Here is a 16780-nt window from a genome sequence, read left to right as displayed (position 1 = left end):
GCATACTTTGTACCTTTGGTTCTCAGTTAGTGTATGTATCAACTGGAGGAATTTTGCTGATATGACTTAACAAATATATCATTAACATGACTTTATGTCTAATTTCCTACTTACTATTTTCTTCTGAAATTAACATGTTTTGTTCCGCCTGCTTTTATGATCACACAGATTATTAGAGCTGGCAGTTCCCTTAGTGGTCAGAATTTTATTACCCTGTGTAACAGGTGAGAAAAGTGAGGTTTGGGAAAGTGAAGTATCCCCTGCATTCTGTCAACTCTGGGACACATTGGAAGAAGAACAGTTGTCTTGGGCCACACATTAAATATACAAATCCTAATGAAAACTTATGAGCAAAAAAAGGTTTTAAGTAAATTTATGATTTTGTGTTGGTCCAAATTCATGGCCATCTTGAACCACATACAGCCTTCAAGCCACAGGCTGGGCATCCCGGGGAGAAACAGCAGGCCCTGTAATACAGACTCTCCTGTTCACATCATTATGCTGCTTATATTGAATATACTTTTTTTTTACTCTCTAATCACCATAAACATTATCTGGGATAAAATAACACTCCCTGGAACTCTGGAGCAAAGACAATCCTTTCTAAAATTTACTGTCAATTTATCTGAAATAGCTTCACATAAAATCAATCTACTCTCAGGCTCTTTTCCCTGACCCAGCCATGCTTAGCCAACCCCAAAAGGTATTTCTGCACATAGAAATAGAATGTGCAGGAGCCACTTCTAGATTTTTAAAAAATCAACAGAACTAGAAGAACAGGGCATAACTGAAAACACTTTCTTGTGGATTTTCACATTTATGTCTCCTTTCCTTCTTCAGACCACATTTCCCAAAGAGATTTCCTTGACCTGTCAAGTACACACATATCCAAGGTTTTCCACTCATTACAACAGGCATAAGTAGGCTACTTCCTTTGGAGTGGAAGAGATTGAATCTGAAAAGATTCTGCCTGTGGAGAAAAGATGGTGGCTTTACTCTAGACAGTGTGTTTCTCAGCTTCTGTGAAGAGGAGGGAAACTCTCGGATTGGTGGAGAAACAGAGCAAGTGGCCTAGGTTACCAAATCATTTTTGAAAGCAGGACATCAAAATTTATTGTGATCATTTAAAAACCAGACGGTAAGGAGACTGCTTCAGCACAAAAGGGACCCAGGGATTAGTGCGGGGACCAGGGGGGGTGCAGTCCCCAGGCCTGGTGCTCCGGGGTCTGCCTCAGGGCTCCTGGGAGAGGGGAGTCACTGCTCCCTCCCCTGAATACAGGGGTTGAGCAACACGAGGGGAGAACTTGTTGCTTGAAGGCACAGAGAGGCCAGTTGGACTGGGGGGAAAAAATCACCCAGGGTCTGTGAACACCCACCCAGAGCCGTGGGAGAAGTGGGTGCTTCCAGACAGCACAACTAGGGGTGGCCTGGAAGTGCGCCTGCACCCCTAGCCCAGTGGGAGTGTGGATCAGTGGAAAACCCAGATATTGCAACCCCGATCCAGGAAAGGGCGCAGGCATTCTCAGGTTTCTGGAGCCTGCGGTGCTGAACTGTGGAAGTGCGCGCGACATCGGGAATCCTGACTCTCGCGCTGTGATCGCAGAAGTGACACAGTGCTTAGTGTGTTCCTAGAGCCTGAATTTCAAAAATTTCCAGCCAGCCCAACCAGGGGCAGCCTAGAAATGCACCCGCATCCCTGGCCTGGTGGGAGTGCGGATCAGTGGAAAACCCAGACATCCAACCCCGATCCAGGAAAGGGCGCGATTGTTCTCAGGTTTCTGGAGCCTGTGGTGGCGAACTGTGGAAGCGGACGCCCCATCGGGAATCCTGACTCTCACTCTGTGAACCCAGAAGGGACGCGGCGCTTGGGGCATTCCTAGAGCCTGAAACTCAAAATTTGGTGGATGGGCACACCCTTTTATGATTCCCAGAGAAGGCACAGTGAATCCCAAAATGTCTCGGGTGCCTCCTGAGATCGTAGAACTGGAACCCTGCAGGGACCCCAGAGCCCAGAAGAACGCAGCAGTGAGCTCCAGAGAGTGAGTGTGCTCCAGAGTGTCCAGCGTACCTGAGAGACTTACTGATATTTGGCTGGAAAGAGTGATAAGCATTTCAAAGTTCCCTCAGGCAGCTGAAGCCAGCAAGATCAGAAAAACTGGTCTAGCCAGTAAGAAACCAACAAGAGGTTTTGTTTTGTTTGGGTTGGTTTGGTTTGGTTTGGTTTTTGTGGCTACTGTTGGTTGATTGATTTTATATTGTGTTTTAAGTGACATTTTATTTTTCAATTCTTATTATTTTTATATCTCTCAATCCCTTATGTTTCTCTTCCATTCATCCTAGTATTATTCCTTCCACTCCAAATTTATCTCTCCTGCACTCCATCTTCTGCTATTTTTTTCCTCTTTTTTTTGAGCTTACAAGTTACTGTAAATTTGTATTATCTTTTTCTCACTTTTCCTATATTTTTTATTTTCATAGTATTTTGGTATTCTTTTTCTTTCTGTATAATCTTCCTTGCTTGGCTGGTTATACTGTCATTTGATAAGTTCCCCCTGGTATCTCCATCACAGTGTGTTGATAATTTACTATTCTTCATCTGTGTTCCAGTAATACACCTCTCAAGGTCCTATACTCTTTATCCTTGTTATCTAGATCTCATCGATTCTGCCATAAGACTGTCGCTTTACTATTACTGTTAATAGGACCTAGTTCATACAATTGTAAATACTACTCAATACCACTACCTGATCTCAGCCCACTTTGCAATTTTCTGAACTATACCATTGTGGGGGTTGTCTCTATTCTTTTACTCACTACTCCTATATACTAATCTTTAGTCCAACCCTACCTTAGAATCTGACCTCCCACAGCCTCACAGCTTTCTAAATCCAACTAACAATCCTCTCATCCCCAATAAGAGTCTTACCTTCTTTCCATCCTTTCAAAAACGTGGATAGTGGGGTAGAGGATCATGGTTAACACTATAAGAAGCCAAAGGATAACCCATCTCTTCCCTAAAGGCTGCTAACGTAAATATCATAGTATACTGTCTTGCTGTCTTAAACCATTTTGCCTTAATCCTCCAACTGATCACAAAAGAGTAGGGGGAAGTTGTGAACACCAGGATACACCAAGAAGACTGCACCACTGAATCTCACAAGTATTCTACCTCAGAAGTTCACACCATAATTACAGGGAAGCCGAACAGATCAATTTAAGAAACAGAGGCTAACAAGAAGAAACCCACGAACAATGAGAAAACAAAGAAACAATCCCCAATTGAAGGGAAAAAAGGAAGCCTCAGGAAAAATGCTAAATGAAATAGAGGCAACTCAACTATCAGATAGTGAGTTCAAAAGAAAGATTATCAGGAAGTTCAATGAACTCACAATGAGCTACCAGAAACTACAGGGAAGCTACAACGATCTCACTGCAAACTATATAAACATGAAAAAGGAAATAGAAACTCTCAACAAGGGCCAAGAGGAAATGAAGAATACAATTTCTGAACTGAAGAACACAGTAGAAGAAATGAAAAGCAGGATTGATGAAGCAGAAGATCGGATTAGTGAGCTAGAAGACAAAGTAGAAAACAACACCCAGAAAGAGCAAGAAAAGGAAAAGAGGCTCAGAAAGAATGAAGAGGGATTAAGAGAAATGCAAGACAATATGAAATGTAATAATATCCTTATAATAGGGATACCAGATGGAGAAGAAGAAGAGCAAGGGATAGAAAACCTATTTGAAAAAGTAATGAAGGAAAACTTCCCTAATTTGATGAGAGAAAAAGTCACACAAATCCAGGAAACACAGAGAGTCCCAATCAAGAGGAACCCAAAGAGGCCCACCTCAAGACACAACATAATTAAAATGGAAAAATTTCAAGACAAAGAGAGAATCTTAAAGGCAGCAAGGGAGAAACAGGAAGTAACATACAAGGGAGCCCCAATAAGGCTAACAGCTGACTTCTCAATGGAAACACTTCAAGCCAGAAGAGAATGGCAAGAAATACTCCAAGTAATGAGAACCAGAGGTCTCCAACCAAGGCTACTTTATGCAGCAAGGCTCTCAATCAAGATAGAAGGTGAAATAAGAAGCTTCCCAGACAAAAGAAGTCTAAAAGAATACACCTCCAACAAACCAGCTCTGCAAGAGATTCTAAAGGGGCTGCTTTCAGGAAGAGAAGGAAAAGAGAGAGGGAGAGAGGAACACACGTACATAAAAGACAATGAATAAGTACCTATCAATTATAACCTTAAACGTAAATGGATTAAATGCTCCAATCAAAAGACATAGAATAGCTGAATGTATAAGGAAACGTGACCCACACATATGCTGCCTACAAGAGACCCACCTCAGGATGAAAGACCTGCACAGGCTGAAAATGAAGGGCTGGAAACAAATCTCCCAAGCAAATGGACAGGAAAAAAAAGCTGGGTAGCAATGCTCAGATCAGAAAAAATAGACTTCCAAAAAAAGTTCCATAAAGAGAGATCCAGAAGGTCACTTCATAATACTCAAGGGGAGAATCCACCAAGAAGACATAAATATTGTAAATATACATGCACCCAACATAGGAGCACACAAATACATAAAGAAAATCTTAGAGGATTTCAAGAAAGATATTGACAGCAACACAATTATAGTGGGGAATTTGAACACCCCAATATCCAAAAATGGACAGATCTTCCAAACAAAATATCAACAAACAGATTGTGGCATTGAACAATACCCTTGATGAAATGGACTTTACTAATATATACAGAGCCCTCCATCCAAAAGAAGCTAAATATACATTCTTTTCAAATGTACACGGAACGTTTTCAAAGATTGACCACATAATAGGACACAAAACAAGCCTCAAGAATTTCAAGAAAATTGAAATCATAACACGCATTTTCTCAGACCGCAAGGGACTGAAGCTAGAGACAAACCCCAAGGAAAAAAAACCCAAAACACTCAAAATCATGGAGATTAAATAACATGCTATTAGACAATGAATGGGTCAAGATTGATATTAGGGAAGAAATCAAAAGGTTTCTGGAAACATATGAAAACAAACTCACAACAACCCAAAACTTATGGGATACAGCAAAGGCAGTCCTGAGAAGGAAGTTCATAGTGATACAGGCCCACCTAAAAAAGTTAGAAACATTTCAAACAAACAACCTAACCATACACCTACAAGGACTTGAGGAACAACAACAAAGACAGCCCAAAGCAAGAAAAAGGAAGGAAATAACCAAGATCAGAGAAGAATTAAATGACATAGAGACTAAAAGCACAATTCTAAGGATCAATGAATCCAAGAGCTGGTTCTTCGAAAAGATAAACAAAATTGACAAGGCTTCAAGCAAATTCATCAAGAAAAAAAAAGAGAGAAGACCCAATAAACACAATCAGAAATGAAAGAGGAGAGATTACAACAGATACCACAGAAATTCAAAAGATCGTAAGAAATTACTACAAAGAACTGTATGCCAAGAAATTTGAAAACCTAGGTGAAATGGACAACATTGTAGAAAAATATAATCTTCCAAAACTCAATGAAAAAGAAACAGAAAGCCTGAACAGACCAATAACAACAAAAGAAATTGAAGCAGTAATCAAAAAACTCCCAACACACAAAAGCCCTGGGCCAGATGGTTTCATAGGATAATTCTAAAAAAAACATTTTAGAAAGAGCTAACCCCTATCCTTCACAGACTATTCCATAAAATCAAAGAAGATGGGAGACTCCCAAACTCTATTTATGAGGCCAACATCATCCTAATTCCAAAACCAAATAAAGACACAACAAAGAAAGAAAACTTCACACGAATATCACTGATGAACATTGACGCTAAAATCCTCAACAAAATACTGGCAAACCGCGTCCAACAATACATTAAAAAGATCACACACCATGACCAAGTGGGATTCATTCTAGGTATGCAAGGATGGTACAATATTCACAAATCAGTAAATGTAACACATCACTTAAACAAAAGCAAAGACAAAAACCACATGATCATATCAATAGATCCAGAAAAAGCATTTGATAAGGTATAGCACCCGTTCATGATAAAAACACTCAGCAAAGTGAGAATAGAGGGAGCATTCTTCAACATAATAAAGGCCATATATGAGAGACCTAGAGCCAACATAATACTCAATGGGCAAAAATTAAAATCTTTTCCACTAAGATCAGGAACAAGACAAGGCTGTCCATTTTCACCACCTCTATTCAATATAGTATTGGAAGTTTTAGCCACAGCAATCAGACAAGAAAAAGAAACAAAAGGCATCCAAATCGGAAAAAAGGAAACAAAACTGTCACTGTTTGCAGTTGACATGATAGTGTACATAGAAAATCCTATAGACTCCACCAAAAAACTACTTGATCTAATAAATGAATTTGGCAAAACAGCAGGATACAAAGTCAATATCCAGAAATCAAAGGTATTTCTGTACACCAACAATGAAACAGCAGAAGCAGAGATCAAGGAAAAAATCCCATTTGAAATAGCAAAAAGAAAAATAAAATATCTAGGAATAAACCTAACCAAAGTGGTAAAAGACCCATATTCAGAAAACTATATAACACTCATGAAAGAAATCAAGGAAGACACAAACAAATGGAAAATATATCGTGTTCATGGATTGGAAGAATTAATATCATCAAAATGTCCATACTACCCAAAGCAATTTACACATTCAATGCAATTCCTATTAAAGTACCAATGGCATATTTCACAGACATAGAACAAACACCTCAAAAATTTATATGGAATCATAAATGACCCCGAATAGCTGCTGCAATTTTGAGAAAGAAGAGTAAAGTAGGAGGGATCACAATACCCGACACTAAACTATACTACAAGGCCACTGTAATCAAAACAGCCTGGTACTGGCATAAAAACAGGCACATAGACCAATGGAACAGAACAGAGAGCACAGAAATAAACCCAAGTCTCTATGGTCAATTAATATTTGACAAAGGAGGCAGCAACATAAAACAGAGTAAAAATAGCCTCTTCAACAAATTGTGCTGGGAAAACTGAACAGCCACGTGCAAAAAAATGAAACTTGAGCACCAACTTACACCATACACAAAAATAAATTCAAGGTGGATAAAAGACTTAAATATAAAATATGACACCATTATAGTCCTAGAGGAGAATGTAGGTAGGAAAATCTCAGACATTTCATGCAGAAACAGTTTTACTGACTTGTCCCCTAGAGCAAGGGACATAAAGGAAAGAATAAACAAATGGGACCTCCTCAAAATTAAAAGCTTTTGCACAGCTAAAGAAAACAGTACCAAAATTAAAAGAGAACCAACTGTATGGGAAAACATATTTGCCAATGATACCTCAGACAAGGGTTTCATCTCCAAAATATATAAAGAACTTACATGACTCCACTCTAAGAAGACAAGCAACCCAATTAAAAAATGGACAAAGGACTTTAACAGACAATTCTCCAAGGAGGACATACAGAGGATCCAAAGACACATGAAATGATATTCAATATTGCTAGCTATCAGAGAGATGCAAATTGAAACCACAATGAGATACCACTTCACACCAGTCAGAATGGCCATCATAAAGAAAGCAACAAACAACACGTGTTGGAGAGGTTGTGGAGAAAAGGGGACCCTGGTTTACTGTTGGTGGGACTGCAGACTGGTACAACCACTGTGGAAAGCAGTATGGAACTTCTTCAGAAAACTAAAAATGGATTTGCCTTTTGACCCTGTAATTCCACTGCTGGGACTCTATCCTAAGAATACTAAAACACGAATCCAAAAGAACCTATGCATTCCAATGTTCATAGCAGCACAATTTACAATAGTTAGATGCTGGAAGCAACCAAGATGCCCATCAGTAAATGAATGGATCAAAAAACTATGGTACATTTACACAATGTAATTCTATGCAGCAGAAAGAAAGAAGGAGCTCTTACCCTTTGCAACAGCATGGATGGAGCTGGAAAACATGCTAAGCCAAACAAGCCAGGCAGTTAAAGACAAATACTATATGATCTCACCTTTAACAGGAACCTAAACAACAAAACAAAGAAACAAGCAAAATATAGTCAAAGACAGTGAAATAGAGGACAGGCTGACCATGACCACAGGGGAGAGAAGAGGGAATTTCAGGGGACAGTGGGAAGGGTTCACGGTAACAAACTTAAAGGACACATGTTCAAAAACTAGGGGGAGGGTGGTAATGGGAGGGAAGTTGGGAGGGTTGGGTGGGTGGGCTGGATTGGGAGTAAAAGGGAGAAAACTGTACTTGAACAATGATTAAAATTTAAAAAAAAGAAAAGAAAAGAAAAGACTCTGCCTGTTTGTAATGATGCGGCCAGTTGACCTCTCTGAGAATTTTATTTGCAGATGTGAGAGATCCACTCCTAAATTATTGTAGAAGTTAAGTAAGATAATATATTAACAATGACTGACACGCAGCAGTCTCTGGAATGTCATAGATATGATAATTATTTGCATTGAAAATGTAGCATCCTACCTGCTGGTTAAGGGTGTGAGCTCTAGAGTCTTATGACCTGAGTTTGTGTTTAAACAGCTGCTTACTTGATAAGTATGTTCTGTCAAATTCCTTAAACTTCTGAGCATCACTTTTCTTACCTATAAAATAACGGTAATGATGTTAGTAGTTAACTTATTGGATTACTGTAAGAATTAAATGAAATAACACAAAGTTTTTAAAACTGTTTTTGTTATTATCATACCCTCCACCCATCCATGAGGAACATGTAAGTGACTATATGTATTTCTCAAGATCTCATAAAACAGTGAATCATGCTTAAGATTAGCTACTATTACTAGATACAAATTATTAGAAGAACATAATACAAAGGCCCATGGTTTTTAAAGAGTTTCAAAGCTATTCTACTATTTTATAGTTTAATATTGATCTTATTTTATGACAGAGTGTGATTTTTAAGTACTATAAATAAAGCCTGCAGTTCTTTGCAAAAGTTTGACTATGTAATTCATAAATGCATTACATGCCTGACTGACCAAACATACCTCATACAAATAATCTCATTTAAGGACCAGTGGAATTCTAGAAAAAAAAGAATTTGGAGCATAAAAGGATACCGAAAGCTGCATAGTGAAATTGTGGGTGCATAACGCTCCACAGTCAAATAAAAAGGCAGCTTTATGTCTGCAGTTAAAATTTAATATACCATTATAAGTTAAACCCAAGGTCCAATAAGAATGTGGAGGTACTACATAGTGAAGGGAAGAATTTTATTCACACACAAACCATAGATGGGAAAACAATGCAATTATACAGAGAAATCCATACACAATAAATAAATGTACTCTCTTCTTAAATTTACCTCAGCACAAAAGTAGTATTTAAGCATGTGGCTCTCAACTTTTCAATTTTATTTATTTGATTTGTCTAACATTTTAAAAAGTAAATACCATTAAAAATAAGTTGTTTCAGTTGTTGGGCAATTGGTACTAATGTTCACCTTATTTGAAGGGTTAAAAACAAAGTTAACATAGGTATATTGGTGTCTAAATGGCTCCTTCAGAAGCATAAAGAAGAAAGGATGGATAGTATAAAAAAATCAAATATTATAGAATAAAGTTATGGTAAACTCTTATTTATGCTTTAAATTCAGGCATGATAATAAAAAAAATTTAAATAAATGTCTTAAAATTATCAATATCATTAACATAATATTTTATATATAATATAGCATTAGATATAATATTTTATTTAGAATACCTGCACAGATACTATTAATACTAGTGTGCATTAAAGGCAACATATGTCTGATAATGTGCTAAACATTTGTAATGCTTTTAATACACAACTTTGGTGATAGATTTTATTTTTATCCTAGCTTAATATATATGAAAACAAAAATATTGCAGAAGCCATTCATGACATGCTGCTGAATTAGAAGACTGACCCTACAGCAGCAGCTGTGAAAGTCCACAGAAGGGCACTTTCCAGGGAAAGACCAGGAAACAGATGGTACTTGCTCCCTTTGTGCTGAGCCCTGAGTAAGAGCTGGTTAACAACTCCTTTGTGACAGTCCTGTGGGACTCAAGAAGGCAAATCACATTGGTTCAAAGCTGCATGACATGGGGACCCTGGGGTACAGACATTTGCATGGATTCCTTCCAGGGAGATACTGGTAAGATGGAGTGAGCTCTGGAGAGCCAGCATGGGGGTCTGGCTGGTTCCCAGTCTCAAGGAAGTCATTGCTAGCCCCAAAATGTGTGATAAATTAGAATCACAATCCTCAGAAACAGCATCTAAGTGCAAATGCCCCATTTTTAGTAAGTGTCTGGAAGCTGGAGGTTTTGCCTGCCCCTCTGAGCTGAGCTCTGGCAGATACTAACAACCAGTATTCACAAATGGAAAACAGCTGCCTGTTAGCTCTAGTAGAATAGGTCTGGAACAATTAGGTCTCATTGGCTCTCAGAGTCAGGTGTTTCAATGACCTGCCTTTTGCTGTAAAGCTTAAAAGTCAAGGCACTAAATGTGGTGTCCAAACACTCTAATCCTCAGCAGAGAACTAGAGTTGGGACTCCCTCCCAAGTGTATGATGGTGTACCTGGGGTGGGGTTTATGGAGAGAGTGTGTCAGCTTTCCCTGTCTGTATCGATGTGGGTATTTTCTCTTTTGCTCTGTGTGTAGAAGTTTCAGCCAGTTTCTGGATTCTTTCAGAAGCAGTTGCTCTATGGGCAACTATACATTGGTGCCACTGAGGGAGGAAGGGACTTCAGGAGTTTCCTATGTCTTGGATGACCCCAGATAACTATGTGTTTTTTTTTATTCCAGTCTTTCAAATTCTTCTTTTTAATTGAGGGGTTCAGTCCATATATATGGACTGAATAATATTTATATAAATGATATATAATATATATTATGTAATTTATTACAAATTATGCAATAATATGTAAAAACTGTATTATGCAATACATATATTGCACATTATATATTATACATATTATATATTACCCATATATAATATATAATAATATGCTATACTATATATTATGTAGTATAGTAATACTATATATTATATAGTATTAATAGTAGTATAGTTTATAATACATAGTATTATATATAATATATTAATATATAATATATGAATAATATATATTATTTTTGCTATAATGATTAGTTGAGTTCATTGAAGTGTACTACTTATACCTGTTTTCTAGTTAATCAATCTTTGTTTCCATATGCCTTCATTCTTTACTTATTTAGGGTGATCTGCTTTTATAAATTTTGTTAATTAAATTGTCTTTTTTAGTTATGGCTGTACATTTTAATGCTATACCATTTACTATGTGATGTTGAAAATGATCAAATCTACTTTCAAATGGTCTTATGTGACTTCATAAACCATGTAAAAGCTTTCCGAACTGTGAAAGAACTGTGTTTTCTATGTCACTTGCTAATGTTTTCTGATACAGGAGAGTTATGCTTGCTTTCCATCCCCACTTTTTAGGTTCTGTCCTTGAGGGAGAGCTGGCCATTGTGCAACTTTGCCACTGATCTGTACAGGACAGCTACACAGTGTTCAGCAAAATCCCATAATGCTGTGGGGGGAACTTCTCTTAGCACTCACTCTTCCTCCAGCTTTTGACATCTACTTTCTTCAATATCACAGGAACACAGTGTTCCACGGAGGGCCTAGATCTTTTGCCCTTTGGTGATCCACTGACTTGTACTGTGGAGATGCTTGAGTGCTTGAGGGAGAACTTACTCAGACCCTAGCCCTATCTGCAGCCATAGGTGCACTAATCTTGGACTCTCAATAAAATTCAGTGAGAAGAACTGGGCACTTTAGTGCTTCTAGACTGAGTGTGTGGTTGATACATATCAACATGTGACTATTAAATATCCACCTTGTCTCCCTAATCCCATCGATGTTAGCAGTCCTCTTTACATATTGTAAGAGATGGAAGTGACAGTGAGTCTCTACTGGCAATAGCTTCTTAGTACTTACAATTCAGTCCTCATAGCTTTGCTTGGGCTCTGGCTCTACAGTTTTTTATGTTAGAATTCTGTGGCTGACATGGCTTATCCTCTTCACTCAAGTGCAAGTGACAATCTCTTGTTACTTCACACACTATATCTACTAATTATGTTTTATTTTTTAACATTGTGTTTTAGAATTTTTCCATGTATCTACAATTAAATCCAATTGACTGTTCATGTTTGCTGCATAAATCATGTTATAATCATCATTTTACCTAGCTTTGACCCCATAAATTAACTCAAAATCTGGGCTACCACCTATAGTGCTATGAGACAATGCAGAATATGCATACAGACCCTTCTTACATAGGTTTCTTTATGGACTTTTGATAGCTTATTGGGATAATCTTCTTCTAGTTAAATTTTACGGAAATTGTGAGAATTAAAACCTGAGTTGAGTACTCTTGTACATCTTCTACTATAACTTTTGATGGTTGTTTGGTTGTATCATATCTCCTAATTTTGCCTTTGTCACTACCACAGCAGACCCGTCTGAATTGGCCCACACATATCCTCCAAAAGAGCTGGTACAAAGTCTTCTCTTTCTTATCTGTGTGATTCACCTTCAAGCATACATTGTCCAATGGGAGACAGAAAATGCAAAAAAACAGGCAGATAAGTCACTTTTTTTTTTTCCTGAAGTGTTCCAAGGCAGAGATCCTCTATGGCATTTGTCCAGATATCTGTACAATTGCACTGGCCAAGCCATTTCCTAAGTCCCATTTGTGGTTCATGGTGAAGAAGTAACCAGCACCCAACTCAGCACCATGCATTTTCCCCCATGTTCTCTCACCTTCCTTCCCTTTCCCCTCTACCTCACTATAGGAATTCACTTCCCAAATAAAGATCTAGCACTTATTTCTTGCATCTATTTCTAGGGAGCTGGGAAAACATAGCAGTTAACAGTGAAGTCACATCAACTTGGACATGCCAGTTCCTGATGGTCTCACTTTTTGAAGATTCTTCACCTATAAACATCAGTTTATTATTCTGTAAAATGAAGACACTATTAATGTACACTTTTTTGACTATGTCATTATAGTTAAAGAGCCCTCAATAGGAGACAGCTAATGCAGACAGATAGGTTAGGCTCCCATCCTCCCTGCCTCCTCTGCACACCCTTTCTCTCAATACCATGTGCTCACAATCCTAACAGATCATGACAGGCTCTGAGAAAGACTAAGACTTGAGAGTGGTCATTAAGAGGGAAACTGAGGTCAGAATGTAGTACTGGAGCTCTGAGACAGACAGCACTGAGGAGGGGAAAGGCAGATTGCAGAGGAGGAAAACAAAGCAGACATGCAGGAGAAAATGTAGCTATAAGGAATCATGTGATGGAAATGCTTGTGGATGGCTTTTCCTTTGTGGTTTATGGTCCCAGGAAGAATCTGTTATTATTGCTCTAGTTTTTCACCCAGTTTTGCTCCAGCATTCACCCAGTTTTCTTTTTTTTTTTCTTTTTCCAGAATCAAATTTGCAAAAGCTATTATTTACAAACATGGTTTTAATTGTCATGATTTCTAATATTTTTCTAATCTTAACATCTTTTCCTATTCTATAAGCTTGTTTACTTCATCTTGCAAATACATGCTTGGGACAATATTTTTGTAAAAATATTTCTCTTTTTATTTTAAGTATAAAGACACAAATATACACTAATGGATTAGACACTAATCCATAGACACTAATGGATTATTACCCCAGTCTATAAGGCAAGTAATGTGTCTATTTAGGTATGACTGCCTTATCATCTCTAAGCAAAATGCCAGCTATATATTTAGGTTCAAAAAAGTGCTGGTTTGATTAAATTGAATGGCATTTACAATGTAAGTATTTGAAGAACTCATTCACTGTAGAATTTGCTAAAAATGAAAATATCTTGCAAATGCATCAGTGACAGAGATAGAGAAGAAAATATATTGATGGGAACCTAATATATCTACATTTTTGATGGTTTTGCCTGAAGTTTGGATAGGGTCTTTAAAATAGGACAAATGTCAGAAAAAATGTTATGATAATCTTTACATTAACACTAAATAAAAGCATCTTTTATCTTTCTTTCTTCAAAAGATCAATAACCTGAAAGCTTAACATGTATTTCTTTACATATAGCAGCAAAAGCCAAAAGCACTGGCAAAGCTTTGAGATCAATACACATCTTAGAAATCTGCTAAAATTCAAAGCTGCAAGAAATAAAATTGAAGATGTGACATAAAAACCAATTATTGCTCTCAGGTTAAACAAGATAACATGAAAGAAAACAAAATTTATTGTGGCCTAGTGTCTTAAAAGCAGATCATATACTTATTACGAGAACATACATTGCTATAAATGTTGTTTTTCTTTTTATCTCTGTCAGAATACATCTACTACAATATTAAATGCAACATCTTATAATTGTATCATGCATGTCAATATTCCCAACTCCTGTAAAGCAATTATCATTAACATTTCTGTATTATATTTTATATTTGGTACTTTAAAAATACATTTTTAATATTCTTTTGTAATTACTTTGTATTCTATAAATAACCATCCTGGTCATTACTAAATTATTGTTTTCTTCACATGTTTATACTAATGAATGTTAATCGGTGCATATTCCCCAAGAAGCTGGTTTCTTTGAAATGCAGGTAGCTGTTTCATATGCATTCTTTTGTCATTCTGTTTGTGGGAGAGTTGTGTGAGTACTACAGAGAATGGTTCAGCAGTTCTTTTTTACCATTGCACATAAAACTCTTAGCCAATGAATGCAGCCTTATAATTTCATATTATGCTAAATGAGACCCAGACCTAGTTCTCCAAACATCACCAAATCTTTTTTTTAATCTTTACCCAACGATATATTTATTGATTTTAGAGAGAGAGGAAGGGAGAGAGAGAAACATCAATATCAGAGAGAAATATCTATCAGTTTCTTCCCATACACACACCAACGGGGGAATCAAAACTGCAATCTCCTTATGGGCCCTGACCATAGATGAAACCCACAACCTGGGTATATGTCTTGATTGGTGATCTAACCTTTCACCTTTTTGGTGTACTGGATGATGCTCCAACCAGCTGAAGCACCCAGCCAGAGTCAATAAATTTTTTAAAATTATATTGAAAAAAATAACTGGCAACTTATGAACAGAAGGCCAAAATGAATGACAAATAATTAATTTTCTTAAATTATGACATATTGGTAACTTTAATTATAGTTACCCACAAATAAGTTATAAACATGCTAATTAATTTGTGGATAAAAATTCTACAAAAATTCCATAAGCTATAAAACAAGAACAAATTATTTAGTAACATAGCAAGAATTTGACATCTATGTGTTGAAAAATAATGAATTAATATATGCATTTATTCCTATATTCATAAATGACTAGATGGATAGATGAACAGGTGGATAAATGAAAGAAACACTCAAAACAACAGAAGTTGAAGTTAAATTAGTTTCATTTCTTTTTTAGAAACCATTTCCTCTGTTAAAGAAATTAGATTAATAAATATATTTTCTATTAATTGAAAAAAAGGAAAGACAATGAAGATTATTCAATAATTTGGCACCAAATGTAAAAAATAGAATATAAAATCACTTTGATATTTTAACATAAGAATTCTAAAATATGGCAATATCATTCTCTTCCTCATGTTATTTATGAGGAAAAAAGGATCTTGTTCAAAATCACTAACAAACTATTAGGTAAAGTGATGTTTCATTTTACATTAGAAAGGTATAATAAGCCTGTCTGGAATTCTATTGTCCTGGGGGGAAATCTCTGCCAGAGATATTCTGGTGCAAAGATATAAGAGATCAGAGGGAAAGAAGCAGCAAAGCTGTATGATGATGCATATCCTGGCTCGTGGGGTCAGCCACATTGTGGATGAGACATGAGAAATTCACATGGACTACCGAGTCCTGTGGAGAAAAAGGGATGGCATGGTTTCTCTCTTAAAGAGGAGAAAAAAGTCACGGCCCTTGCCGTGACTGGTATTTATTCATTTTCTGGGCACATTACAGATGGTCCTCATTTACTATGCACAGGTTCTCTTTATGTGGTTACCTTTTACAGAAAACAAAGGAGATGATGCCTCTAATCACATCATAGAAGAGGGATATTTGCAAATGCAAAGGGAAAAGTGGTTGAACTGGTTCCACTTATCATTTGAAGGTTTAGTATGGATTTTAGAAAGTAACTTTGCAGTAAATGTTTGCTCCCTCAATTCAGGGTGAGGGAGTTTTAGCAAAAGCAAGTCTAGGTACAATGTAGGCCTGATTCCCCACGGGGGAACCTATCCATGGGCATGGATCCTGTGCATTGGGCTTTGCTTTCCACTGGGAGCTGGGCCCACACCACACCACACAGAATGGTATCTGACAGTATGATAATTTTCAAACTGGCTGAAAAGATCATGTACTATGCAGTCTAGATACAGCTAAGAACCTTCACACAGAAAACAAACTGCTAAAATACAGGAACTACATACACAGTTCTCCTGGAATTCTTACACTACAGGAGCATTATAGCTAGTAAATCACTCATCTCCAAGATGAGCATTATCAATTCAAAATAACTGTAAATGATAAGAATTCTGAAACAATTCTTAGATTTTTGATAACTAGATTAACAGAGACTTCAGTAATATGGAATATACCATAGAACTAGAGAAATAGAAAGTAATGATGTTGAGCAAAAGGTTATTGCATATTAGTTACTGTCTTCGTATATGGTACATTCCCAGGAGGTTTTGTGACTTACTAA

The sequence above is a fragment of the Phyllostomus discolor genome, chromosome 7 (assembly GCF_004126475.2).
Source record: "Phyllostomus discolor isolate MPI-MPIP mPhyDis1 chromosome 7, mPhyDis1.pri.v3, whole genome shotgun sequence".
Classification (NCBI taxonomy): Eukaryota; Metazoa; Chordata; class Mammalia; order Chiroptera; family Phyllostomidae; genus Phyllostomus; species Phyllostomus discolor.
Note: the sequence above shows the minus strand (reverse complement) of the source record.